The sequence below is a fragment of the Silene latifolia genome, chromosome 4, assembly GCF_048544455.1.
Source record: "Silene latifolia isolate original U9 population chromosome 4, ASM4854445v1, whole genome shotgun sequence".
In the NCBI taxonomy this organism is placed as follows: Eukaryota; Viridiplantae; Streptophyta; class Magnoliopsida; order Caryophyllales; family Caryophyllaceae; genus Silene; species Silene latifolia.
Window position 1 is genome coordinate 79147912 of NC_133529.1, and position 27524 is coordinate 79175435.

The following is a 27524-nucleotide window of genomic DNA, read 5'->3' on the forward strand; positions in this document are numbered from 1 at the left end:
GAGGCTGAAGGACTTTTACTGGGTCATTGTAATATGTATCAAATGAATAAAATAGGTCAACAGGATTGTCCACCCTCGTTAGGGTTTATTATCTCAAGGCCACTCGAGGAGAGGTGACTGGAAATGTGTGGCCACGCTCGGATGAGATCGATTGTAGATTATCCAGTCAGACATTTATCCTCCAGATCGAGGAAACCACTATTTGATATGATCACATGCAAGAACGACCTAAAAGAAATCTTGCATTGAAAGGGATATTTAACGGACAAGAGAATTTATAGCGCACTTGTGTCGGACAAGTGGGAGATTGTTGGAGTAGTGTCCTCCACAATAGTGCGTCTACATAATAAATCTCGTAAAAGGAATATCATGGATATAATATATTATTTATCAACTGATTAACATATATAAATCGGTAACGCTCGACTGACTAGAGTTTGACGTTACTGTCGTATAACGGCGGTGATCAGTTGATCTCTCTCGGTCACACCTATAGGATGATGCTCAAAATGGAATAATTAATTATTTGTATATGGATACAATTTTATTAATTTATTGTATAACATTGACTTATAATTAGTCAAGTGATTTTGTTATTTGATGACGAGTTACGAACTCGGGCCAAGAGTATTTAATAATTAATTATACATAATTAATTAGTAAATGTTATACGATAATTTAGTAATTAATAATTAATTAGCTAAAGTAATACGATATGTGTGTATAGTTTGAGGCTGAGGTAATTAGCTAATTAAACTTACAAGAGGTTGTAAAATTAGCTAATAGAGTTTTATGAGATACATTTTATATTGATAAAATGGTCTAATAATACTTGAAAGTTGGGTGCAAATTATTTGTTAATTTATATTTTTTAATTGTTAAATAATTAAATTAATATTAATTTATATAAGATATTTAAAATATACGACTTATAAGCATTTGTGGGACAAATATCGGAAATCGAAATGGACCCGGAAGTCCATTGAGTGCCGCCTAAAATGCATGATGATTGTCATCATGTGGGTTGGCAAATCCCACTAACATTTGTATGTCATTTCTTTACATTTTACACACTATATATACCTCATCTTACACACTTTTGTATGGTTGAATTTTTAAGAAAAAAAAACCATAAAAGGCACTTCTTGGTCGGCTCAAATGAGAAGAAAAAAGACAAAAAAATTTTATCTTCTTCATCAAGTCATATGATCAAAAGTTGATCAAACATCATCAAATAAAATCATAAATAATAATATACATCAACTAATATTATTATAATAATATTCTACATATTGTACAAGAATATCCTAATATTACCTAGTTAGTAAATTAGGATATTTTTGAGCTAATCTTGGGTGAATCTTAAAGGAGATCTCCTACTTTGGTGATTTGGGGTTTGAAGGATCATCCATCACAATTTTTAGCTCAAGAACAACAAAGGTAGGAGACCTTTATTGTGCCCAATTTCCTATTCAACAATGTAAGGAAAATTTGTCTTTTTCATTTTTAAGCCATCTTATAAGGTTGCATGTAACTAGAAATTAACAAGTAATTTAGTAACTAATTAGAGGTGTCTAATTAGGGGTCTAGTACCTTCATAATGGATCTATAATACCATTATCACAACTCAAGAACCGTTATAAAACTGTTGTTAAATATGTTTATGGCAACGGGTATACTTTTAGAAACCGTTATTAAATCTTAATAACGGTTTCAATTCCATTGTCCTAGTTTACTATTGACAACGGTTTAGTGGTTCAAAAACCGTTGTTAAATATTATATATGATAACGGTTCATTTCGTTATCTTATTTAATTAAATGTCAAAATTTAACAACGGTTTTATTGCGTGCTAAACCGTTGTTATATTTATCAATTGATGAAACTTTGACAACGGTTCGAAACTTTGTCGTCTAAGCTAACCAACCAAAACAATATTTATAAACTAAACAAACTACTCTTAGTAGAGTGGCAACTAAAGGTCGGATCCCAAAGGACGGGTATCGAATTAAGTTATCGATTTTAGTGAGCTCTGTCTTAGGGTGTCACAAATTGGGTTAAGATTGAGGTATGAAATTAAACTACTTAATAATGCAATGTAAAGAAATGAAGCAAGTAAACAAGAAAGGGTTGTAAACAATTAATTAAGGTACTAGGGTATCATGGGTTCATAGGGGATTCATGGTGGTGATCATACAAACATGTTTACATAGTTGCAAGAAAATTATTGTTGTAGTGGAATCGAGTTAGTTTATGTCTTACCATTCCTAGGAAGATTTGGGTCCCGCAGCCGAGTCGATCAAGACTGTACAACACCTACAAGTCGACTTAGTTTCTTCTAATTCAACTTTATGCATGGTCTAAGAAAACTCGAGTTAATTTATATCTTACAAGTCTTTTTGAATGGATAAGAGATGTATGCATGCAAGGTTTTCAATCGAGCAATTTATCAAGCATAACATGTGCATAGGTTGAAACTACAACAAGCAAGCAATCTTATGAAAACATATTAGATGAAGTATGGTTTTACCCCCATGTTTTAGTTCCCCTAATCCCCCATTAACCCTAGCTAGGAGACTACTCACTCATGACTATGGTAAACATGCTAATAAAGGTGTCAATCATATTAGCAAAGCTAAACATGGTAAATGAGTAAAGCAATAATTAAGCAAGGGTAAAAGGGATTATACCAACTTAAGGATGATCCAAATAATAAGCAAAGTATAATAGAAGAACAATTGATGAATGATGACGAGTTGTCTAAGTCTTCAATAAACCCAAATAGTCTTCAAAATACCCAACTAAAACTAAGAACACTTGAATGATTAAAGAGGAATCAGGATTTGATTAATATTGAATTGAGTAATACAACTTGATTAATAATGTATAAACTTGATTAAAGCTAAATTCTAACTTGGTGATTAGTCCCCTAACACAATGGGGGTATTTATAATAAGTACAAGTATTAGGGTAACTAAGGACTTAAATGACGATTAAGTCCCTAAGAAGAAGATTAGTGCCTTGCAAGTCCCATAAAGAGCTGCCCGACTTGACCTTGAAGCAAGCTCGTGCTGCCCAGGGATCCGCTCGACCTGGTGGTGAGACGCCCGGATTAAGGCTCGAGACACCCGACCAGAGCTCGGGATCCCCGGATCTTTGATCAACTCTTCTTCTCCTTCTTTGACTGCCTAATGATCCGTGGGGATCGTTGAGAGGTTGTGGGGGACTTCATCATTGCGCTTTCTACTTAATTTATTCACTTAGGCCTTTAGTAATGGTCTCCTCTTTGATGCTTGGTCATTAGATGCACTCCATTTAGCTCTACTTTGCTCCATAAATTCAAGACTAGCAATCCTCTCCTACCAAGGACACCAAACCTCAAAAAATACGCAAAGTAGGGAACTAAAGATAAAACCCTAATAAGCGAGGCAAGTTCGGGGACTAAATGTGCACAAATATGAGTCACATCAAATATCCCCAAACCGAACCTTTGCTCGTCCCAAGTAAAGAGGTGACTAAAACTATGACCTTTATTAACACTACTAGCCGATGTGAGACAATTAGCGGGTCTCACTCCGCCCCTTCAACTCACAACAAGAAACCTATGAGGTAAGATGCCTTCTTGCGAGGCAAGGTGGGACTTGCCAAAATGGCGATACATCCAAGCATTAAGCACACAAAATAATTAATGGATGCATCTACAAAAGAATAGCCACTTTCCTCATCTAAGTGGCGGAAATCATATAAATGGGAAGCAATCTAAGGGTACACATTCTATTGTAGATATCATTTCTCCAAACTAATAAGTCTAAAAGGATACCAACAAATCACCTCCAAGTTATGTCAAACTAGAGTGCTTTTATCCTCAATCGCTAAATGCTTTCGTGAAGAGTAGGCTCCTTATGGTGTTAGAAACACTGTAGGATCGCGGAATTCCCCCTCTTGCCTAGACAAGAAGAAGGGTCGTCCCCTCTCCACCATGCAACAAAGGAAGGATCATCAACAGATAAAAGGGATCATTATGCTTTGAGTTTCACAATGGTAGTTTGCTTTTGTTTTGTTTTTCCCCCAATTTCTTGTGGCATTTAACTTTTGAGAACATTTCTTTGCCATTTTTGATGTTTGGCAATTTCATACTTGGCAAATTTTTCAATCTTTGCATTTTTTGAATATTTTCAAAGTAACCCCATTTTGTAGCAAGGGTACTTTTATTGAAGCATAGGAGTCTATTTTTGCTCCTCTTTTCATTGGTGCAATTTTTGCAAACTTTTTGACTTTCACTTTGGTACTTGAACTCAAATTGTAGATTATTGTGCCCATTTCCTTTGTATTGGCAAAACATGATGACAGAAATGAAAGAACAGTTGCATGGCTTCAAAGGTCACCTTGGAATAAATGGTAGCCAAGGAGTCATCACACCACAAGGTACTCTTGACTAGGCATTAGTCCATGGGTCAAAAGATACTAGTATGACACATCCCAGGGTGTCTTGATGGTATTCTAGCAAACAAAGTCTCAAGGAGAAAAATTATCTACAAGGGCTTATACACACTTGCCAAGCTTCCCAACTAGACATTTTCACAAAAACTTTCCTAAAATGCAACTGCATGTCATGATGCAACTAGCATATATACAACCTAATGCAAATGCTACTATCACTAGTATGCCAAATAGTCTAAATGCAACTCCTATAATCACATTGGTTTTTACCGCATCAAACAAAAAGAAGACACATTGTCATTTACATATAAGGGGAAAAAGGAGGTTTGGAAAGATCATACCATGCGGTCTTCATATTCCTCATGCCTCGAATGTGGCGTAGTCGGTCCAAAGCGATAGGAGTGAACAACAAACAACAAACATATATACAATATATACATTTCTACACTACAAAAGAGAAGAACATGTTTTTGGATTTTTTTAAAATTTTTAAAATTTTTATCATTTTTGAATTTTCCAGTTAGATAGTGTTAGAAATTTAGAATTCCCCATCCCCACTTAGAATAGACATTGTCCCCAATGGACAAAACAATAGGGAATTGTGCAAATGTAATGAAATGAATGATGCATGATTCTATACTAGATACATACTATATGTGAAATATTCACATGTGATGAAAATATACAAGTGATGGGAACTAAGCTAGACTATATGATGCATGCTTTCTATTGTTCGGAGAGCTAATTTGAATTAACTCGGGTTGCTTATGAATGAACTTCCCCAAACCAAACCAAACACTATTTCTAATGTAAAAGAGGGAAAGTTTATTCACAAGCATGCAAATGGAATGCATGAAAGGTAAGTTGTCATTTTGGATTTTACATGGTGGGAGCAAAAGATAATCACCTCAATGAGACCGAGGTGGGAGTCCTTTAAGTTGTTCTAGGACTCCAAACTCAAAGCTACCAAGAGTCCAAAGTGACTCTCAAAGTGATGCAAGTTAAATATTATACAAGTCAAATAAACATGAGACAAAAACAAAGCAAAAAGATAGGTAGGATACTCACAATAGAATAGGTCATTACTAGCATAAGTGATCAACCCCGACTGTGATGCCCTCCTTCAAGCTTTGTCAACCATTAATTGTCACTCATCGCGATATCATCATCATCCACCTCCATGGAATCTGAGGTTTCACCATCATCTTCTTCACTAGAACTTGAACTTTGCTCTTCTTCCTCATCATCATGGAAAGACCCACTACCTTCCCTGCTTACATCATCAACATCCAATTTGGCAAAGAACTTGAAGGATTAAGGAGTCCTTGCCTAGCAAGATGCAAAAGGGGTGGATATTGGGCATAGTAGGCATTCACCCGATAATTGTATGCTTCCTTTTGCACATGTTGCATTAGTTGTGTTAAATAGTCATTGCCCACCGTAACATCACTCGGTTTGAACTCGTGGTAGGCAAAGGGATAAGGTGGTGTAACAATGGAGGAGAAGGGCTCTTCAATTGGATTTAGTTGTTGTTTGATGATGGTCTCGGCATGCTTGGAAACGGGAATAAGGTAGTTGGTTCGGTGGGTGGAGATGTGACAAATCTTGCTTGGTAAGACAATGGAATTGGCATCCTTGATGAGCCACTCATAGGTATGATCTAAGTTATCATGCTTGACCAATTGAAATTTGTGGATTAAATTGCTCATATCAAGAAGGTGGTTTCCTTCAACCGCTTTGTGAGTGTTGTCTTTGTTGAAATCCGGGTTAAAGTGCTTAGCCAATATTGTCACCAAGCTTCTATTAACAATGAAAGCCGCGCCATCTTTCTAATTCTCAATATCCATCCATCTCTTGATCAATAGTTAAAGAACATTGTACTTGCTTTTGGGCTTCCCACCAACATTCAAGAAGGACTCAAGGTAAACAAAGTCTAATTCCGTCAAGTGATTGGCTTCTTTTCTAGCAATCAAAGTGTTAGCCACGAACTTGTGCCGATACCTTATAGCCGGATGATGAATGTACAAGGCATGACACTCCTTGAAAGTAGTGAACTCACAATCGGAGATAGCTTGCCAAAGTGGTTTGGCATCAAACTCCAAAGGTTTCTTGTTGAATCAGTCATGGTTCTTAAGCCCAAACACTTTACCAAAATTACTTTTGTGCATTGTTCTAGTCTTGTTTTCGAGACGGAATTCTACATAATCTCGAGCCTCAATTTTATACTCCCTCAAGGAACTAATGAATTCCAATGTCAAAGAGGGGTATGTCAATTCATTCATTTCAAAGAGGGTGGATAACCCCATAGACTTGAAGAATACCTTTGTTTGCTCAAGGACACCTAATTTACTCAAAGCATCCTGACATACAAATTTTATAGCTAGAATCTTTTTCTTGGCTAGGGATTCGAATGCAAGCCTATGCTTATCGGATATGAAAGTTACCTCTGGATAATTCTTCAATTGTTCCACCTCCGGAATAGAAGTAGTAGCTTCCTCGATAGCATTGACGGTTGACGGGGCTTGCTCCCTTTGTTGAACCAAGACCAATGCCTTTGATGCAAGAGCTTGTTGTCTTTTAGACAAATTTGGTGTTTTTGTTGCCTTGATGCCTCCTTTAGTCCTTGCCATTGCTATTCTCCCTTCAAAGTAGTATCAACAAACCAAGTTTATGCTTGAAGGCTCATTTCTTCTTCAAGTTTCAATTGAGTGCCCAATCAATTTGGGGATTTTCGGATTTTCACCCAACCCTAGAGGAATTGATTGATTTTGTGAAGAAATTGTTGTTTGAATGGTCTTATTGTTGATAAAGGAGTAATTTGTTTTTTATTTGAGCAAGTTTGGACTTGATTGTGGTGAATTTGGATGAGGAAATGTTGTTTTTGGATGAGGGTTTGAAGGTTGAAGTGAGGGAAATTATGGTGTTTTGTGTTTGAAGAAAGGAAATGAAATGAAAAAGAGGGGTGAGTCCCGTGTTTTATTGATGTAGAAGATATAGATGGGCGGGTTAAGGTCGAGTCGGGCGGATTTTCATCCAGTGAAAAATCAACAATCTGTTTAGCTTTGGAGACGGGCGTCTTGAAGGCAACTCAGGCAGATTTCTGCCTGGCTCGCTCGACTTGTGCTTGAGACGGGCAGATTGTCTTCCAGTGCAAAATTTAACAATTGAGAGCTCGTTCAGTCCCAACGACTTGAGCTGAGGTCGAGCGACTTGAGCAGTGGGTCGCTCGGGCTGAGGTCGGCTCGGGCATATTTCTTTCCAGAGCAAAATTTCACTTTGTACCCCTTTCCCAGTCCCCATGAGCTCAAGGCTGCTCGTGGGGATCTTCTCCCCATGTCAATTCTTCTTCTTTTCTTCTTCATTTCTTCTTGGGTAGCATTACAAAGGCTTGATTTAGCCTAGGCATGTGCTTCCCCACACTTGATCATAAAACACTATATATTAGAAGCACATTAAAATCCGTCCCTCACTTGCTCTCTTGTCACATAAGTTAATCAATAGTGTACAAGTTAAATGAAATGCAAGTTAAGAGGTTAGAATATTTACAAATGGTGGTTTAGGGAGGACACCAACAAACTCTCCTTCTTTTGAGAGGTGTCAAGGGGGCAAAGCCAAGGTGTTGTTGATGTTGCTCAACACCTTGTAGAAGTAGTCAAAGGCTTGTTCGTTTTCATGGTAAAGGTCTTGCATAGACCCTTGCACATTGTTGTCTTCATTGTTTTAATCCGAGTCAAAGGGTTGACAAGGATCCATCAAGCCTTGGTCTAGAGTCATAGCATTCCCAATGTAGGGATTTACCAATCCCTCAAATTCATCGTCCCATAGACCATATACTTCATTTGCTTTCTCCCCGATGTTGGGTGGATCATGAGTTGACAAGAGCAACTCTCCTTCCTTGTTATCATGGCCAATGAGGCCTCCATCTATACTTGTCATGGGTGAGCTTTACAAGCTTTCATTCTCGTTGTGAAAAATTTCATCCTCTTCGAATAGAGCCATTTCAACATCATCAATATCTTTCTTCCAATTGGGCGGTGTGTCTTTGCCCTTCTCTTTGTGATTTCTATCTTTTCCTTGTTCCTTGAATGAAGATTCCATCTTCTTTTTGCCACCCTCCCGGGTATAGTGATCAACCATAAAGCATGGCTCAAACAAGTTGGGAGCTCTCATAGTCTTATCAAGATTGAAGGTGATTGTTTCATCACCTACTTCAAGTGTGATCTCTCCATGTTTCACATCGATCACCGCTCTAGCGGTGTGCAGGAATGGTCTTCCTAGAATGATAGGAATGTTGTAATGTTCCTCTATATCACCAATGACAAAGTCTACCGGTATGAAAAACTTTCCAACTCTCACGGGTACATCTTCCCATACCCCTAGTGGTTTCTTTGTTGAACGATCTGCCATTTGTAAGGTCATGTTGGTGCACTTGAGCTCTCCCACTCCTAGTCTTTTATATACCGAATATGGCATGACACTGACACTTGCATCTAGATCACATAGTGCCTTGTTGATTATGGTGTCACCAATGGTACATGGAATGGAGAAGCTTCCCGGATCTTTGCGCTTTGGAGGGAAATTCCCTTGTAGAATTGCACTACTTACTTTAGTAAAGGCAATTGCTTAAGGATATCTTTCATGTACTTTGCATAGGCCGGAACATGGTGGGTTAGCTCCGTGAATGGTATTGAAACTTCTAAGTTCTTTACAATCTCCATGAACTTTCCAAGTTGCTCATCAAACTTGGGCTTAGCTTGGCGACTTGGGAATGGAAGTCTAATCACAATAGGCTCTTTCTCAAATTCTTTAGCCTTCTATTCACTTATCTTCTTTGATGAGTCATTGGTAGTTGTCTCTACCACCTTAGGATTTCTCCTTAGTCGTTCAATCATATCACTTTGCCTGTCATTATTCTCAATAATATCTTCTTCAATTGGCATCTTTGGTCCATCATATCTTGTACCACTCCTCAAGTGGATAGCATTGATGGTCTCATGTCTTGTGGGAGGATTACCCTGTGGAGGTAATTGTCCCTTTTGTCTTTGTGAACTAGAAGAGGCCAATTGAGACAATTGAGTCTCCAACATTTTGGTGTGAGCAAGGATATTATTGATGGTAGTGTCTTTGGCTTGGCTATCCCTTTGCATTTGAGCAAAGAAATCTAGTTGGCTCTTTTGCATTTGGAGGACCGCTATTTGAACATCAAAAACTTGGTCATTGGGTTGATTGTAGTATGGTCATTGAGTAGGATTTCTCATTGGAGGGGGTGTGTATGTGGGTTGAGGGTTTTGGACATTTTGGCTCTTGTATGAAAGATTTGGATGGAATTTAGTATTCTCATTGTAGTAGTTGGATTAAGGTGTGCCATTTTTGTATGCTTGGAAGGCATTCACTTGTTCATTCGTTCCTCTACATTCGTTTTGATCATGTCCCAAGGTTTCACAACTTTCACACACTCCATTTGGGATGGAGGATGTTGCCATCATAGCATTGACATGTTGTTTGGGTGATTGGGAAGCTTCATCAAGCTTGGCCATGCCCTTCTCAAACTTCAAGTTTATGGTGTCGATGTGAGCACTTAGTTAAGCACCTGATTGTGTGATGGAATCCACCTCATGCTTCCCTCCTCTAGTGGCCTTTCGTGGCCTACTATATTAGGAATTATGAACCGCCATCTCTTTGATTTTAGCCCACGTTTGGTTGTCATCAACCTCGGTGAACCTCCCATTGGAGCCCATATTAAGCACATTTCGCGAGTCTTCATATAAGCCATTCCAAAATTGTTGAACAAGGAACCATTCACTAAGTCCATGGTAAGGACAAGAGCGACAAGTATCCTTGAATCTCTCCCAAGCCTCATATAATGATTCCTCATCCCTTTGCTTGAACCCGGTGATTTGGGTTCTCAACACGTTAGTCTTCTCCGGAGGATATAACTTCTTGTAGAAAGCAAGTGCTAACTTCTTCCATGAATAAATTCCAAGGGTAGCCTTGTCTAGGCTCTTTAACCATCTCTTTGCCGTTCCGATCAAGGAAAAAGGAAACAACACCCATCGAATTTGGTCTTGGGTCACTCGGGTTTGAGAGATTGCATCACAATAGTCGCAAAAACTCTCCATGTGTAGATGAGGAGCTTCACTAGGCATCCCTCCAAATTGGCTTCTCTCAACTAATTGTATGAATGCGGATTTGGTAATGAAATTAGCGGTTAAGTGAGGTGGTGTTGAAGTACCATTGGGTAGGTTCTCCTCGGTTGGTACGGAATAAGATGAGAATTTAGGCATTGTATGTTGATTTTGTGGTTGGTTTGGAATTGGGTTCTCCTCTCCTTCTCTTGCAAAAGGGTTGGTAAACTCAACACTATCCGGTTGGATGCTACCAATGTCCACAAGTTCTCCAATACCCACACTTGTCGAAGTTCCTCTAACAACTCATCTAATATTGGTCAATGTCCTATCAATCTCGGGATCAATAGGCAAAAGTCTACCTTCTGATCTCCTAGACATGCAAAAATCAAATAACTAGAAAACAATTAAAACTACCTTGAGGAATTTGACTTCCCCAAGGTTAAGAAAGACACAACTAAAAACAAATGATAACAATTCCATTAAACACCGTCCCCGGCAACGGCGCCATTTTTGGTACGGTTCGAAACTTTGTCGTCTAAGCTAACCAACCAAAACAATATTTATAAACTAAATAAACTACTCTTAGTAGAGTAGCAAGTAAAGGTCGGATCCCAAAGGACGGGTATTGAATTAAGTTATCGGTTGTAGAGAGCTATGTCTTAGGGTGCCACAAATTGGGTTGAGATTGAGGTATCAAATTAAACTACTTAATAATGCAATGTAAATAAATGAAGCAAGTAAACAAGAAAGGGTTGTACACAATTGATTAAGGTACTAGGGTATCATGGGTTCATAGGGGATTCATGGTGGTAATCATACAAACATGTTTACATAGTTGCAAGCAAATTATTGTTGTAGTGGAATCAAGTTAGTTTATGTCTTACAATTCCTAGAAAGATTTGGGTCCCGGACCCAAGCCGATTAAGACTGTACAACACCTACAAGTCGACTTAGTTTCTTCCTATTCAACTTTATGCGTGGTCTAACAAAACTCGAGTTAGTTTATATCTTACGAGTCTTGTTGAACGGATAAGAGATGTATTCATGCAAGGTTTTCAATCGAGCATTTTATCAAGCATAACATGTCCATAGGTTGAAACTACAACAAGCAAGCAATCTTATAAAAACTTATTAGATTACGTATGGTACCCTTATGTTTTAGTTCCCCTAATCCCCCATTAACCCTAGCTAGAAGACTACTCACTCATGACTATGGTAAACATGCTAATAAAGGTGTCAATCATATTAGCAAAGTTAAACATGGTAAATGACTAAAGAAATAATTAAGCAAGGGTAAAAGGAATTATACCAACTTAAGGATGATCCAAATAATAAGAAAAGAATAATAGAAGAACACTTGATGAATGATGAAGAGTTGTCAAATCTTCAATAAACCCAAATAGTCTTCAAATTACCCAACTAAAACTAAGAACACTTGAATGATTAAAGAGGAATTAAGATTTGATTAATATTGAATTGATTAATACAAATTGATTAATAATGTATAAACTTGATTAAAGCTAAATTTTTACTTGGTAATTAGTCCCCTAACACAATGAGTATTTATACTAAGTACAAGTATTAGGGTAACTAAGGGCTTAAATGACGATTAAGTCCCTAAGAAGAAGATTACTGCCTTGCAAGTCCCATAAAGAGCCACCCGACTTGACCTTGAAGCAAGCTCGTGCTGCCCAGGGATCCGCTCAACCTGGTGGTGAGACGCCCGGATTGAGGCTCGGGACGCCCAGATCTTTGATCAGCTCTTCTTCTCCTTCTTTGACTGCCTAAGGATCCGTGTGGATCGTTGAGGGGTCGTGGGTGTCTTCATCACTGCCCTTTATACTTGATTTATTCACTTAGGCCTTTAGTAATGGTCTCCTCTTTGATGCTTGCTCATTAGATGCACTCCATTTAGCTCTACTTTGCTCCATAAATGCAAGGCTAGCAATCCTCTCCTACCAAGGACACAAAACCTCAAAGAATATGCAAAGTAAGGAACTAAAGATAAAAAACGACCCTAATAAGCACTAAAAAGCATATGGACGAGGCTAGTTCGGGGACTAAATGTGCAAAAATATGAGTCACATCAAGATATGATAACGGTTCATTTCGTTATCTTATTTAATTGAATGTCAAAATTTAACAACGACTTTGTTGCATGCAAAACCGTGGTTATATTTATCTATTGACAACGGTATGTAACCATTATCTATTTTTATTGATGAAATATTGGCAACGGTTCTGCATAAATAAATCATTGTAAAAGTTTTGAATTCAACAAAGGTTATCGTTCGTTATCTTATATTTTTGGCGGTTTGAATGGGAGAGAGAAAATGTCAACGGTTATTTATCTAAATAAAATCGCTGTCAAATAATTGTTTACAACGGGTTGTTTTTAACCGTTATCGTTTTTAATTATTGTTTTTTTTTTTTAAAAAAAATGATTTTAACTTGTTCTAACAGCTGCTGAAATGCTATTTTTTGAGCTGCTACTGAAAAATAGCATTCCAGCAGTTGTGCACTGCAAAAATTCAATCCTGCATCAAAATATTATACTCCATGATCAATTAAACCCAGTTTAAAAACAGTACAAATAGGATGATCAAAAGCCAAAACACAACTTCCTCAAAAAAACAAAAGAAGCAAATACACAATGGCTCTATATATACAAACGTACATAAAGCATGAGCAAACTATTGAGACTCCGCTAATGAAACAGCATAGCTGGCCTACATATTTCTCAACTAGGTGATGTCCTCTGGCGAATATTCTGGGGCTTTGTTGAGTATTAGTGGAAACTACAATTCAAAATATACATAATCAAAATAGATATAATACATGGAAGTATACAGAATTGAACTCAATTTACGTTTAAAATAGTTTTTAAATCACACTAACCCGTATCGGAATAGTAGAATAATTTCCGTTGATAACCTCCCACATGGACTGACAAACGTAAAAGGCGCATTATTTGTCGTCTGGTGCTTTAGGAGACTATTATATAAATCACACACAAATCAGCTGAATTAGATAATCAACCTCTTGCATAAACATAAATTAAATGATACGAGTAATTATTAAGAATACACTTACTAAGGGCGTGATAAAATTGGGATCAGTGTTGCTTTCATATTTCCCAAGTGGACATAGTCTTCTTTTTATTTGCATCAAAAACACTAATTCATAAATTTACACACATGCCATTATTATTTGCGTATATATGGCTCAAATCATACAATAACAAATGACATTATTGAAGGTTGTAAACTTACTCAGTTATCATCTTTAGACAACTGTCAGAGGGTTTGCATTCGCGAGAGTCAATCCAGTACACTATTTTTGTTTCTACTTGGATTGCCACTAGCATCCAATGCTTCCTATTCAATTTCGTACATTGAAATGTTAATTAGTTCATTTACACGCATGTAAGCATGTTAATAATAAATTTATGGAAACGTGATTCATTACAATAATCACGTACTATACATACATATTCTCATTGTAGGGGGCAAGCCATAGTTTTTTTGTCGACATCAACCGACGAGCGATACTATTGATTTGTTCCTCGTATGAAATTATGTGCACAGAGAACAGCTTAGGACTCAAGAATCCGTAGGCTCGAATTGGGAACTTCCTCTCAGCGATCAAATTAGTCAAGTACCTATCACGCCGCATTGAACGAAGAATGTTATTGTAATTGATAATTTAAACAAACATCATTATTCGTAAATGGAAAAGACTAAATAGTTTTATTAATAAAACTTACTTCATCCAAATCAAAATGTGAACAACATCTAAATTGTCAAGGTCGAAAAATTCCATCAGTTGCTTCGGATCCAGTACGGCTTTGCTTAACTTCTGCAAATGAAAAGATTAAAGTACTTACGATATGTTAATATTCGTACCCTAATATATTTAAATAGAAGTAATAATTAACGTCTACATATAGGTACCTCGGGGATGACTAACATTGAAGAGGTTGTCAGGCCATTGCACATAAGAACTTAGGGCTTCTTTCAAATAAGTGACTTCCTCATTAGGAAATGGTACTTTTACTTCCCTATACTCGTCTTTATATAATTAGGACACTTCCACTTTCTTGCATTTGTCTCGAAGGGGTATACCATGAACCTTAACTTGTTGAAGCCGGTCGTAAGCGAACACGTATCCCCTGGCAACAACAACTTTATGTTTCCCCTGTAAATAGAACAGACGACAAGCGACCTTGCAATCGCCCTTCACGACAGCTTTAATCAATTAGTACACATACATTTACTACCTTTTCATAAATTTCATAAGTAAAAAACAACGTGTATGATACGAATAATTATAAACTAACAGCTATTACCTTTTTCGGTGTTGAGAAGAACGTCTGATCATCAACTACCTTAATCTCATCATGTGTCATGGCCTTCCTGGCTTCCTCTTCCTCTTCAACTGCCTGATATCGATCCTCGGCTCCCACCTCAGTCTCTTTTGCCATTTCCTTTCCCTTGCCATGTCCTCCTCGGCATCCTTCTGTAGATTAAAACTTGTCCATATACCATGTACTGATTTTCGAAATCATATAGCACATTGTATATAAGGCATAAATATTATTACCACTTTTTCCTCCTCCTCCTCCTACTACTTCTCCTCCCCCTCCTCCTCTGCTTCCTTTATGACTTCTTGAATCATATCCAACTCTTCTTTTGATGGCTTTTCCCCAGTTTCCAACATTCTCAGCATCAACCTGGCCATTTTCTGTAGATGTGTAGTAGAAATTAATGTCAGCATATATAGTTATAAATTACATTGGTTCAAATACAGTATTTATACGATTACCTTCTTAGAATCATCTCCACTCATCATCCTTCGAGTAGTTTTCGCAAAATACTTAGTTATACCAACATGTGTCAATACCCCTCTCACACGACCTGGATGCTCCGCTTTGCCGATTGCCCTAGCAAGAATGTCATCACGTCCTTGAGGCTTCCATTTTCCTTCATCTACCTCATTCTCACAGATCCTCTACATACACAAAAAACCATTAAACAACTAAATTTTATTTAAACTCGCAATTATATAACTCCGACCATCAGTGGTAGGCGTGACATGTTAAGTCAAACTTACAATTTTCTCTTTGATGTCCTTATCATATTCAGTTTCCATCTTTCCATTCTTAGGAGTGTGTAACACCCCCTTCTTACCCGGCCAAGGTAATTGGGAGATGTTACCTTCTCGGTTTCCCGAGGACGTAGATCGGAGACACAATAAAGAGACATTTATTATAAATGACAAGTTTAGTGATTAGAAACCATTAACTAAACAATAAAATACAATTCATGGCTACTATACTCAACTAACTAACTACGCTCGTCTCGTGACTCATCAAGCTCGTCCCGTCTCCCGCGTACTATCCAAACAATCTGTACCTAACCTGCTCCCCATATGACCAAAGGACATCATATGGATCAACACATGCCACCCCAAAAGAGACAGGTGACAATTACACAGAAACACAAACGTCAGTTTCAATAAACAAATAAAAGATGACACCACTCAAGTGTGTGAACATGCAACATGACTACTGATGCGAATTAGACGCTATTAAACCACAACCACCACGGTACCAGGACACGCTCAGGCATACCGACAACAACATTGGTACCGGGACACGCCCAGACATACCAACAACCACAAACAGGTACTAGGACACGCCCAGATATACCGGGTCCAGAAGCCAACCGGATCCCCTGCCAGACGTTGTGTCGTAACCACACGAGTCCCTCCGTGACTCAAACCATTAATGTGCACATCCCTCTTGGAGTGGGATGCTCTAAGAGGCGACTTAAGCGTAAGACGGTCTCCCAACCGTCTTACGTCTCCAAAACAACAATAACAACAACAACAACAACAACAACAACAACAACAATAACAACAAATCCTCCAACATATATGATAATGACCGATACATGAACCACAACCAACATATCATAATCATCCCCTTAATGATGTGATTACCACTAAATATATTATAATGCAAATACCCTAATTATGCAAAACTAACTACAACATTAATATAAACAACATCACATTATTGAAACCGAGTAGGATTAACCTACCTTTTAGCATTCTTCATGAATTACTCGAATCCCATACGATTCCGTCTCCCAAGACCCTCTTTGTCCTATACAATTCATGTAATATCATCACAAATACATCCTATGCTAATATATAATACAAACCCCTCATTACTACCCACTAATTACCCATATTAAGTATACTAATTACTAATTAATTAACCTAATTGAAAACCCCCAAAAGTTAGGGCTTATAAGACTAGAAAAGGGGTAGATTTCGAATTACAAGATGAATGGATGAAGGAGGAGGTGAGAAATCCTCTAATACAAGCTTGAATCAACTAAAATGGTGCTTGTGAGGGTTTTAGAGAGAAAGGAGAGAGTTTGGAGAGATAAGGAAGAAGATAGATGTAATACTCGTCCTTTTAGGGACCCGTTGACTGACGTTGACCGACCTTAGTGGCATGTCTTGACCTTTGGAAACCTTACGAGCGATGACTTATGAAGTGGTAAGCTTTGGGTGAGTGGTACTCGATCTAGTCGGGGTTACTCGATCGAGTAGCTGGGAGGCTCGATCGAGTAGAGGCCACTCGATCGAGTAAGTTAGTTACTCGATCGAGTAGCGTGTTTACAACGAGGAGATATATATCGTGTTTCGCATAACCGCAAATCATTTCCGCCTCTTTCCTCTAAACCTAGATGTCGCCTCTTCTTCTTCCCTTCACCATAGTTCCTTCCTTTGAGGTCCTTGAGGATGCTTATGCCATGGGGATAGGTTGCTTGAGTCGGGTAGCGGTCTTGACGCCGGATAGCTATGCGTAGGTATGTCATCGTCATCATCATTGTCGTTGTTGTTTTCAGTTAGGGTTGTAGTGGTTGTAATAGATGGTTGTACTTTTTGTATAGGTGTGTTGCATGGTTGTTTGACATCTTGTGGTCGGAGGTGGAATCGCTGCGGTGCGCTAAAGTTAGGTTCGCCTGCTCAGTACTGTTTGTTGTTAGAGTGTCTTTTAATGTGATTTAGTTGATTGTTGTGTTGTTATGGCTGATTGGTTGTGGTAATTGGTTGGTTTTGTGTTGTACTGATTCTCGAGGTGCATCCTCGGCTGAGTGGGGTTACTTGCGGGAGTGGCTCCAAGCCATAGTTTCACCCTCCGTGGAACCCGCCACGGGAGGGGATGTGCACATTAATGGGACAGGGTTATCACTCAGTATGATGAGCGGGGTTTAGGTGGGAACGACTGCGGTCCCCCACTGGCAGGGCTGGTCCAGTGGACAGTCGGTGACGGTGTTTGGCTGGAGGAGATGTGGCTTGTGTGTGTGCTGTTGTGTTTTTATTGTAGTGTCAATGGTTGGTGTGTTCATTCAGTTATTGACCTTGTGTGGTTTGTCTTCTTGTCTATTTCTGTTGTGTCTGCCGTGATCCCTTATGGTGAGCAATCAGTCTTAGCAGGTGATATCTTGGATGATAGCTGGAGTCTTGGCGGGATGAGTCTTTAAGTAGTCGTGATAGAAGTGTAATTCACATAGTTGGTAGTAGTTCGAGTTGTACCTTTTGTTTCTCTTAGTTTGTAATCACTGTAAAATAACTTAATAGTTATTCTATCGACATTTGATTATTACTGTCCTCGGGCAAACGAGATGGTGATGCCCTTATATTCTAGGGAAGTTCTTGTTAAGGCTCCCTGGTATATGGGGGTGTCACAAAGTGGTATCAGAGCGACGATTTTTGAACCTGTAACAAATGAGCCTAATGAACGTAGTGAGTCTAATAAAATGAACCTAGTGTATGTGTATTGGGAGCCCCAGCTGATGCTAGATTTTGGGTGAGTAGGCGCCCTCATTTCAAAATCATGGCCCCATTATGCTTAAGCCAGTCACCGGTTATGGGAATATCAAGTCGGGAATTATGTGCCTAGTGTGTATAATAGTGATGTTAGGAACGTTTGTGGTGGAGTCTTTATGGATGCTAGTGTGTATAATTGTGATTAGAACTATGAGAATCTATAGCTGAGTAGTAATGAAAGTGGTGCTATGTTGGTAATACGCGATAATGAGTATGGTGTGGTGTTGGTAATGTTTGTTCCAAATGATTGGTATTAGCACTTGATATGGAGGAAATTGTGAGTATGGTATGTGGTAATGATGGTAATTAGTAAGTTTTGAATGAGTCGTAGCAGCTGTCCAATTAGTACTTGGAGGATGTGATAGATGAATGGTTGAATGCTTCCACAATGTGGTGTAATTAAGTTGAGTAAGCTGCTTGATAATTATTGTGACATGGTTAAACTGTTAGTACGCTTGAATGATAAGGAATGGTACATGCTAGACGCATGTTTAGAGTGACATGAATAGAAGTTATTTTGTTGTAGTCATGATTGTATGATCATAAGTGAAAGAAGCGTGTAGAATGTATACATGAGAAAGCTAATAGTACAGTCAGTTGGTTGCATAATGTTGTCATAGAATGAAGTTAAACGGGTTGCACAAAGTGATAGGTTTGTCAGATTGATACGTTGTATTTGTGTGATAGCAATTCATCGTTAACGAGTATAATAACCTGTGACGATTTCCGAATTCATTTTTGAATCGACACGCGTTGCTGTTTTGCAGGAATCTTTAGTTAATCTTATATTTCAGATCATATACCTAGCCTTACTTGACCGAGTACGAGTGCCTACTAGACCGAGTAGACCTTATTCGATCTAGTTAGGAAGCTATTATGTCGAGAAAGTTGGAATTTCCTGCGAAAACTTGATCGAGTAGCTCCAACTCGATCGAGTGGAGGCCACTCGATCGAGTAACATACTTACTCGATCGAGTAAGCTGCTACAGTGCCGCTGAAACACGGGGTCATATACCCTTCTCTAATCCTTTCCTTCTTATTCTTTCTTCCATTCCGCAAACCCTAATTCTGTACTTCTCTCTCAAAGTATCCTTGTTCTTGTTGATCTTGTTATCTAAATTATCAATCTCATTTTTCGACATATTCATATATGTGATAATCTATTTAGTCATAAAATAAATTGTGATCTTATGAATGCAAACATAATTAGGAAAGGGAAGAAATCGTCATTCTTATTATGGGTATTTCGGATTTAGGGCATAAGTGAGTTCTCCTTCTCACTTGTTCTTGAGCTTTCCTTACAAATGGAAGAACAAGGATTCAAAGATAGAATCCCTCCCAAAGATGTGTACCCAAGATAACCTCTTAAAAAATAATATTATTTGAACTAGAACAATATTAATTTTATTAAAATTGACCCAAAATAATGTTTTTGGTCTCTTGCTTTTTCGGTCAAGAGAAGAGGGGAGAAGGAGTAATTTTCTCTCTAAAATTTCTATAAGTTTTAGATGTTGAAAAGGATGAATGAATACACCATGTTATTGTTGTGTATATTAGGGAAAATATAAAGAAAAACCCTTGGCCTTTTGCTCTAGGAAAACCGGGTAGGGGTGGGAAAAGGGGCCAATGCATGACCAAGATGCTCTTCATAAAAGCAACTAGGTGTGCATGGCAATCAACTAGGTAAATGATTATGCTTCTTCTATATATTATAAAACATAATACAAACCCCAACCCATCCCATTATTTCGGTACATATTGTGTAAAATGGAAAGCCCATTTTACACATTATTTTGTCAATTTGTCACATGTAACATGTTCCATGACATTATGTGTATAAAATGTATTTTTAACAATTAAAAATCAACATATTAATAAAATATGTCACTTATAAAGTTAACCTAGTAATTCATAATTACTTGTACCGTAATGGGTTCCCGAGTCATAAATTACAACATTCTGTATTTATAATAATATATTTATTCCGTTTCAATTGTTTCCATAAACAACAATTTCATCCAAGTAATAAAACAATTCGATTACTTATACCGTATCTAATTTAATCAAATTACAATGAGACACGTAAATATTACTTCCAAAATCGTCCGTCAATTTTAAGTAATTTAATTAACCCGTATCGTTATACGATCAACTAAATAATCAATTAAGAGTGTTACCCTTTAGGTATGACCTAAGGAGATCAACTGATCACCACCGTCGCACGACAGTAATGTCAAACTCTAGTCAGCCAATCATTACCGATATGTGTGGACCAGTTGACTGTAAAATATTACTTCCCACATGTATTCTTAAAATTAGACTTAAACATGTGATCATCATGATCGACAGTTGTGATCGCATTATTGTCGGAGGACACATATTCCAACAATCTCCCACTTGTCCTCGACAAGTGTGCGTCACCAATTCTCTTGTCCTATTACTATCTCCCACTCAATGCAAGGTGTCTTTCAGGTCGTACTTCCAAGTGATCATATCGAGAGTGGTTTCCTTGATCTGGAGAATAACTTATTGACCGGAATTATCCACCATGGATACCTTCCGAGCGTGGCCACGCATTTCCAGTTCATTACTCCTCGAGTGGCCCTGAGATATTGTTATAACCCTGACAAGGGGTGGACAATTCCTATCGCACTTATTCCCTTCGACTAGCCACAGCCATCATAACCCAAAATATGCCCATTTAACCCCATTTACAAAGGTCGTAGTAACACAAATCAAAGTTAATCTGAAACTGTGCCACCTTAGGCGAACAGTCTTTAGTCAAAAGAATCGACTCATTAGAATACTATAGTAGCTCTCGCCACGACCAGGATATATAAATTTGCCAGAACTCTATAAGCGGTCATAAAGCCCGACAAAGTGTTCCTAACAGTCTGCCTATGTGATCGACTAGTCATTTCATATGACTCTGTGGCATTTGAACTTGCCATCAATCGCATCACACTCTAGTCACTTCGAGACGTCACCTCATGTAAGTGACTATGGGCGAATACAATTCTAATCCGTGTTCACCTTAACGGGGTTCAATTGTCTCTACAACCCGTTTGGATGTAACAAATTATAAGGTGAGTTAATAACAACTCAAACGACAAATTTCGACATCACATTCGGGTAGTCAATACCATATTACAACCTTGTGATGTATATCGTAAGTGTGTAAACACTAGTCGATTGCAATAGAAGTTTAACATACCATGTGTCCATGTGTTCATACTTCTTATATTGCACTTTCCTTTATATTCATGTTATCTCTCACAGCATGAACCTTACCAAGTACACATCTAGGTTTCCAACCTGGGTTTAGGTTCTTTATCTTGAAAGAACTTTCTTGTTGTTTATCACATAACCAACGAATTTGTGGTGGATGATATAACTTGCACTGGTCAAGTGTTCTACCAACTCGCAATGCACTAGGTATACGTTTTGTAGGGTCTTGCAACAATTGTCAAGATGATTAGCCTAGCACTTCTCATAAGTCCTAGCATATTAGAAAATACTAGTTCTGAGTAACTTCTTACTATAACAAGTATCTTTTTCAAACTTCTTATTTCTCCTTTTAGCTTGAATTGCTTAGGATTTTCATAAATCCTTACTTGTGTTCGAACTTCAATATGTCCAACTACTTATCACATAACAGAGTGTTCTGTCAAATACTAGAATAGCTCATTAGTTCTCCTCGAGAATTCATGACGATTCTTCTATGGCTTGCCAATGACTCATCATGCTCTTAAGCATATGATTCATTATTGGACATGTGCATGATTATTCTAATGGCGGAAACATTAGTAATTTTTAATCATGTGATCAACCATTCTTAGGTTCAATGAATGACCATGACTGCTTATGGTAATTCCATTTTCATTGACATGAATAACCTACGTTTCTCGTTGATTTGATGTGTATATCTCAATACTTATCCAACATCCCATGATGTGATTGGATTCATCATAGTCCATTTTCATCTAGAATTAAAAACTCAAATACTTCTTTGTGAAAGATAGTACTAGCTCGTCATACTCAATGAGTAATGAGTTATAAATTTTACAAGATGATTGCTCCCACTAAATTCCATGTCTTCACATGATAATTCCCAACTCCCACTCAATTCCACATGTTTCGCAATTGACTACTCAATCGAAACATTTCAAGAATTAAAATACATTTTGCTTTGCCAAGTTATTAAGATAAAACCAAATGTTACCAACATATCTTTTCAAAATACCTATTTAGAAAAGGTTTCAATCTTAAACTTATGGAAAGAGATTTTTAATCTCTAACTCATTCATTTTATAATGATGCGTAGCAATGTCATTATTTAAATGTGAATTTCATTTAATACACGTCCTTCTCAAAATACCCTTTTCCGTAAGGAGGTTTAACCATTTCATTTTCATAATGAGGTTAAGTAATGACACTAGCATGGTTAACAATTAACTTAGCTCTTGTAGATATCGGCATATCTTTCTTTGCAACTTTTAGTCATAAATCTCATTTATTTTCAAGGATGCAACTTTGTTTCATTTAGGCTCTTAAGTAAATATCAATATTGAAATTCTTGGTCAAATGTTGTACATAAACTAGCCAAATCTCTTGTTAAGACTTTTCTTCCAAAACTTTCTTTTGGTCTCCTCGTGTAGTTATCTTAAGAACATATTCTTTTGATTACTTCACTTGGTCTCTTTTGTCATGTAGATCTCATCTATTCGAGACCATAGATCTCATCTATTCGTGTATACTTTTTATTTAGGTATACAAATCATTCTTTCTTTCATAGATCTCATTTACTTAAGTATACAAATTATCTTTGCATTCATTGTGTCTTCATTTTTCTCCCACTCTATCTTTAGAATAAATACACTAGATATTCAAAGATAGCTTATGAGACACAAATAATGATTTTGAAGTACAAGGAGGACTATCTCATAGATTGACAAATAGTTTTAGATTTGATGAGTGTACTTGGTAATTGACATTCGTTTAGGAGAGTTCATCAACTCAACATCACTTTATAATTGATCATACACAAGCCTTAAGCTTGTGGACATATAATGAATCCCATCATTATAGTTGTCTATTTGATCACTTTAAGTAGATGATCATATGTTTCTATGTGCAAGCATATAAAGACGAATTTTTAGAACAAGGAAATACGATAAAAGGGGTGACTTGGGTTGCAAACCGAGCCACCATAATCCAAAATACAACAATTGTTTAGAAAGGATCAACCATTTCCATGTCGAACACTGAAATTAAAATAGTTCTAAAAATCCAAAACATAACTTTAAAATAAGATAATAATAAAAGCCAAGCTTCATTGGTAGCTACTCCTAGCTCCTTGATGATTTCTCAAGCTTGCTTTTCCTTTCCCTTGTCTTTGCTTGGAGGAGGCCCTATTTACAATAAAAGGGGATACATGATCACAACTTCGTATCAATGTACCATAGTTGAATTAGAAACATAAAAGAAAGGATAGTCATTTACCTACTGGAGTGATTTTTCCAGTTTTGATGTCACCAAGATACTTGGAACAATTCCTTTTCCAATGTCCAACACCATTACAATAATGGCATTTATCAAGAGGACCCTTCTTGGTCTTGGAAGTGCTAGCTTCAAAAGTCTTAGCCTTGGTGGACATGGGAGCTTGCCTCTTACCCTTTTTCCCATTCTTTTTGAACTTCCCCTTGCTCTTGGTGCTTATATTAAGCACATCCTTAGGTGGGTTAACATTTAACCCCATTTCTCTTTCGGCTTGCACAAGTAACTTGTGCAACTCTTCAAGAGACACGTCCTTGTCTTCTATGTTAAAATTCACCCGGAATTGAACATACGCTTTGACTTTGGATAAGGAGTGTAGAATCCTATCTACAATGAGCTCTTTGGGGATTTCAACTTTTTGAATCTTTAAAGTCTCGACTAGCTCCAATAATTTGAGCACGTGAGGGCTAACCTTTTGGCCCTCCTTGAAATCGAGATCAAAGAATGCCGAGGCCGCCTCATATTGGACGATCCTCGGAGTTTGAGAAAACATTGTCACAAGTTTGGAATAGATTTCATTAGCGGTACCCATTTTAAAGGCTCTCCTTTGGAGATCCGCCTCCATCCCAAAAATCAACACATTTTTCATTGCGGCGGAATCTTTGTGGTAAGCCTCATATGCTTCCCTAGTGGCGGCACTCGACCTAGCATTAGGTTCGGGTGGAGAGGCCTCGGTGAGGTAACAAAGCTTGTCGTCACCTTGGGCGGCTAATTTGAGTTGGGCATCCCAATCGGAGAAATTTGACCCATTCTTTTCAAGTTTACAACGATCCATGAAGGATCGGATCCATGAAGCATTAGTGAGAGGTGCAGCGTTGGTGTTTGGTGCGGCCATTTGTTATGAGAAATAAAAGTGGTCTACAAAACAAAATAGAAGGAATAAAACATTTGTCGTTTTTAATATCATACTTGTAAATATTAATTCAAACAAGTTTTATAACATTTATCTAGTGACCTCTACCCAACTTGATAAATGATTCCAAGATCCAAATTCATATTAACTTGGGCACGGTGTGGCCGATGAATCCCTTATCAATATAACTCGGTGGATTAACTCTTTAATCGATTCTACTTTTAGAACTCTTGGTCGATAAAATTACATTAACATTTATCTTTAGCCCGGAACACATGCAACTACGGTCACGAATACTTCCGTTGAGCTCAATCCAAATTTCGAATAAATGTGTCCATGAGCCAAACCCACATTAACTTGGGCACGGTGTGGCCGATAAATCCCTCATCAACATGAATTCGGTGGATAGACATTTATCACCCACTTCCCCTACGTAACAAGGTTTGTACCCCGGTGTGGCCGAGTGCACTCCCTCACGAAATAGGTTTTCATGGTTTCTACTTTTTGGTAAGGCTAAGTCTCAATTGTTTGTTTTAGCGAGAGGTCATGTCAATTTATTATCTATCACGTTTTAAGTGAACTAATGCGGTGAACTACGATAATTGTAATTGACACGGTCGATAAACTCGATTAAAATGATAATGCATGTTTTACTTATGGCGATTTAGCGATGCATGCAACATATAAATAAAATGCAAAGTATAAATAAATTCCTGGTATGGCCTTCCTAGAATAGTAAATCTAATAAACTATTACAAATTCGGAAACCAACTCCTTTGGTCCCTTGAACTTCGGTCTTGGCACGCATTTCAAGGCAATAATTTCTTTAATGGATCGCCTTCTCGAGTGGCACCGTCTTCAAGGTACTCCGGAATAAATAAATTACATAATAAATTACATAATTTCCTATTATACATTTGTAATTAAAATTTAAATCTATTAAATTACAAAACGGTGATACGAGATCACAATAAATTACAACCGAATCGATATTCCCATACATTTCGGGTAATATCAATTAAAACTAAGGCCATACTAAGTAAAATTACATAATTCAAAAATTACATAAACTTAAAATATGACAATCATAAATAAAATAAAGCATTATAATATGTATGAACATGCCCAATTTTATGCTAAATCGTCTTTAAGGAGCCAATATCGTATATTAATCGGTTTTTACGGATTTGCGTGATTTAACCTTTTAAAAAATCACAATAATTACATAAATTCATATTTATGTACAAGTTAATTACCCTAACCAACTTAGGACTCAAAATTAGTCTCCACTAACATTTGACAATAATTAACCTAGATTTCTTAATATTGTTCATGAATGGACCTAAAATACAAAATTATGTCATAAACTTCAAATTAAATCATACAAATTTCAAATAAATTTGAAATTTGAAATTTAAACTCATGAACATTCTGGAAAAATACCATGACACTCATAATATTCAAAACATAGGTTAAAAATTTCGAAAATTTATCGAGAAAAACAATGTTGCGGTTTATCGGATTTATCAATTATCACCATAAAAATATGAGAAAAATTATTTTTATCAACTTTTCACTTTTAGATCCGAAATATATGATAAAATGCAACATGTGACGTTTTTCCTTAGTCATGAAGTATGTTTTAGCAATTTTTACTAATTAAAGTCACTATTTATGTGATTTTTCATCAAAACTTCATAAATCATGCTTAAAGACTTCATTATAGCCAAATATTTTACACACATCTTGTACAATTGCATGTGACAACATACTAAATTTCTATGACCAGATTCGAAATATAACTCATATTAACCTATTTTCCCATTTAAATATGATTTTAACTTGAAAAATCCATATTTCGAGCATAACAACTCATTTTATTATGAAAATTTACAGGCCATCAAAAGATAATATATGTGAAAACATATCCAAAAATCACTGGAAAAATCGAAGTTTAGCTATTTTTAGTTCAAAAATGACATTTTTATCATAAAAATCACATTTTAATGCCATTATAATATAAAATGAACAAGAAAATCCATAAATTAACCAAAATATCCTAAAAACATTTTAGGACCAGAAACTTTAACATGCATAATAAATTTCGTGATATATCATAATAAACACAAATTTATAAGTTTTATTTGTTAATCGTATAACTCGGAAAAACAATAACTGATTTGCATGCAAACAACCTAAGGCTCTGATACCACTTGTTATCTAAATTATCAATCTCATTTTTCAACATATTCATATATGTGATAATCTATTTAGTCATAAAATAAATTGTGATCTTATGCATGCAAACATAATTAGAAAAGGGAAGAAATCGTCATTCTTACTATGGGTATTTCGGATTTAGGGCACAAGTGAGTTCTCCTTCTCACTTGTTCTTGAGCTTTCCTTACAAATGGAAGAACAAGGATTCAAAGATAGAATCCCTCCCAAAGATGTGTACCCAAGATAACCTCTTAAAAACTAATATTATTTGAACTAGAACAATATTAATTTTATTAAAATTGACCCAAAATAATGTTTTTGGTCTCTTGCTTTTTCGGTTAAGAGAAGAGGGAAGAAGGAGTAATTTTCTCTCTAAAATTTCTATAAGTTTTAGATGTTGAAAAGGATGAATGAATACAC

General features: G+C 37.0%; 1 non-coding gene across 1 annotated transcript; it reads left to right on the forward strand.

The window, feature by feature from the left end:
* The first annotated feature begins 10244 nt into the window (after positions 1 to 10244).
* On the forward strand, positions 10245 to 10351 carry LOC141654027 (small nucleolar RNA R71). The gene has a single exon (XR_012547609.1). It is a non-coding gene; the product is annotated as a small nucleolar RNA R71 (small nucleolar RNA).
* The last annotated feature ends 17173 nt before the right edge of the window (positions 10352 to 27524 follow it).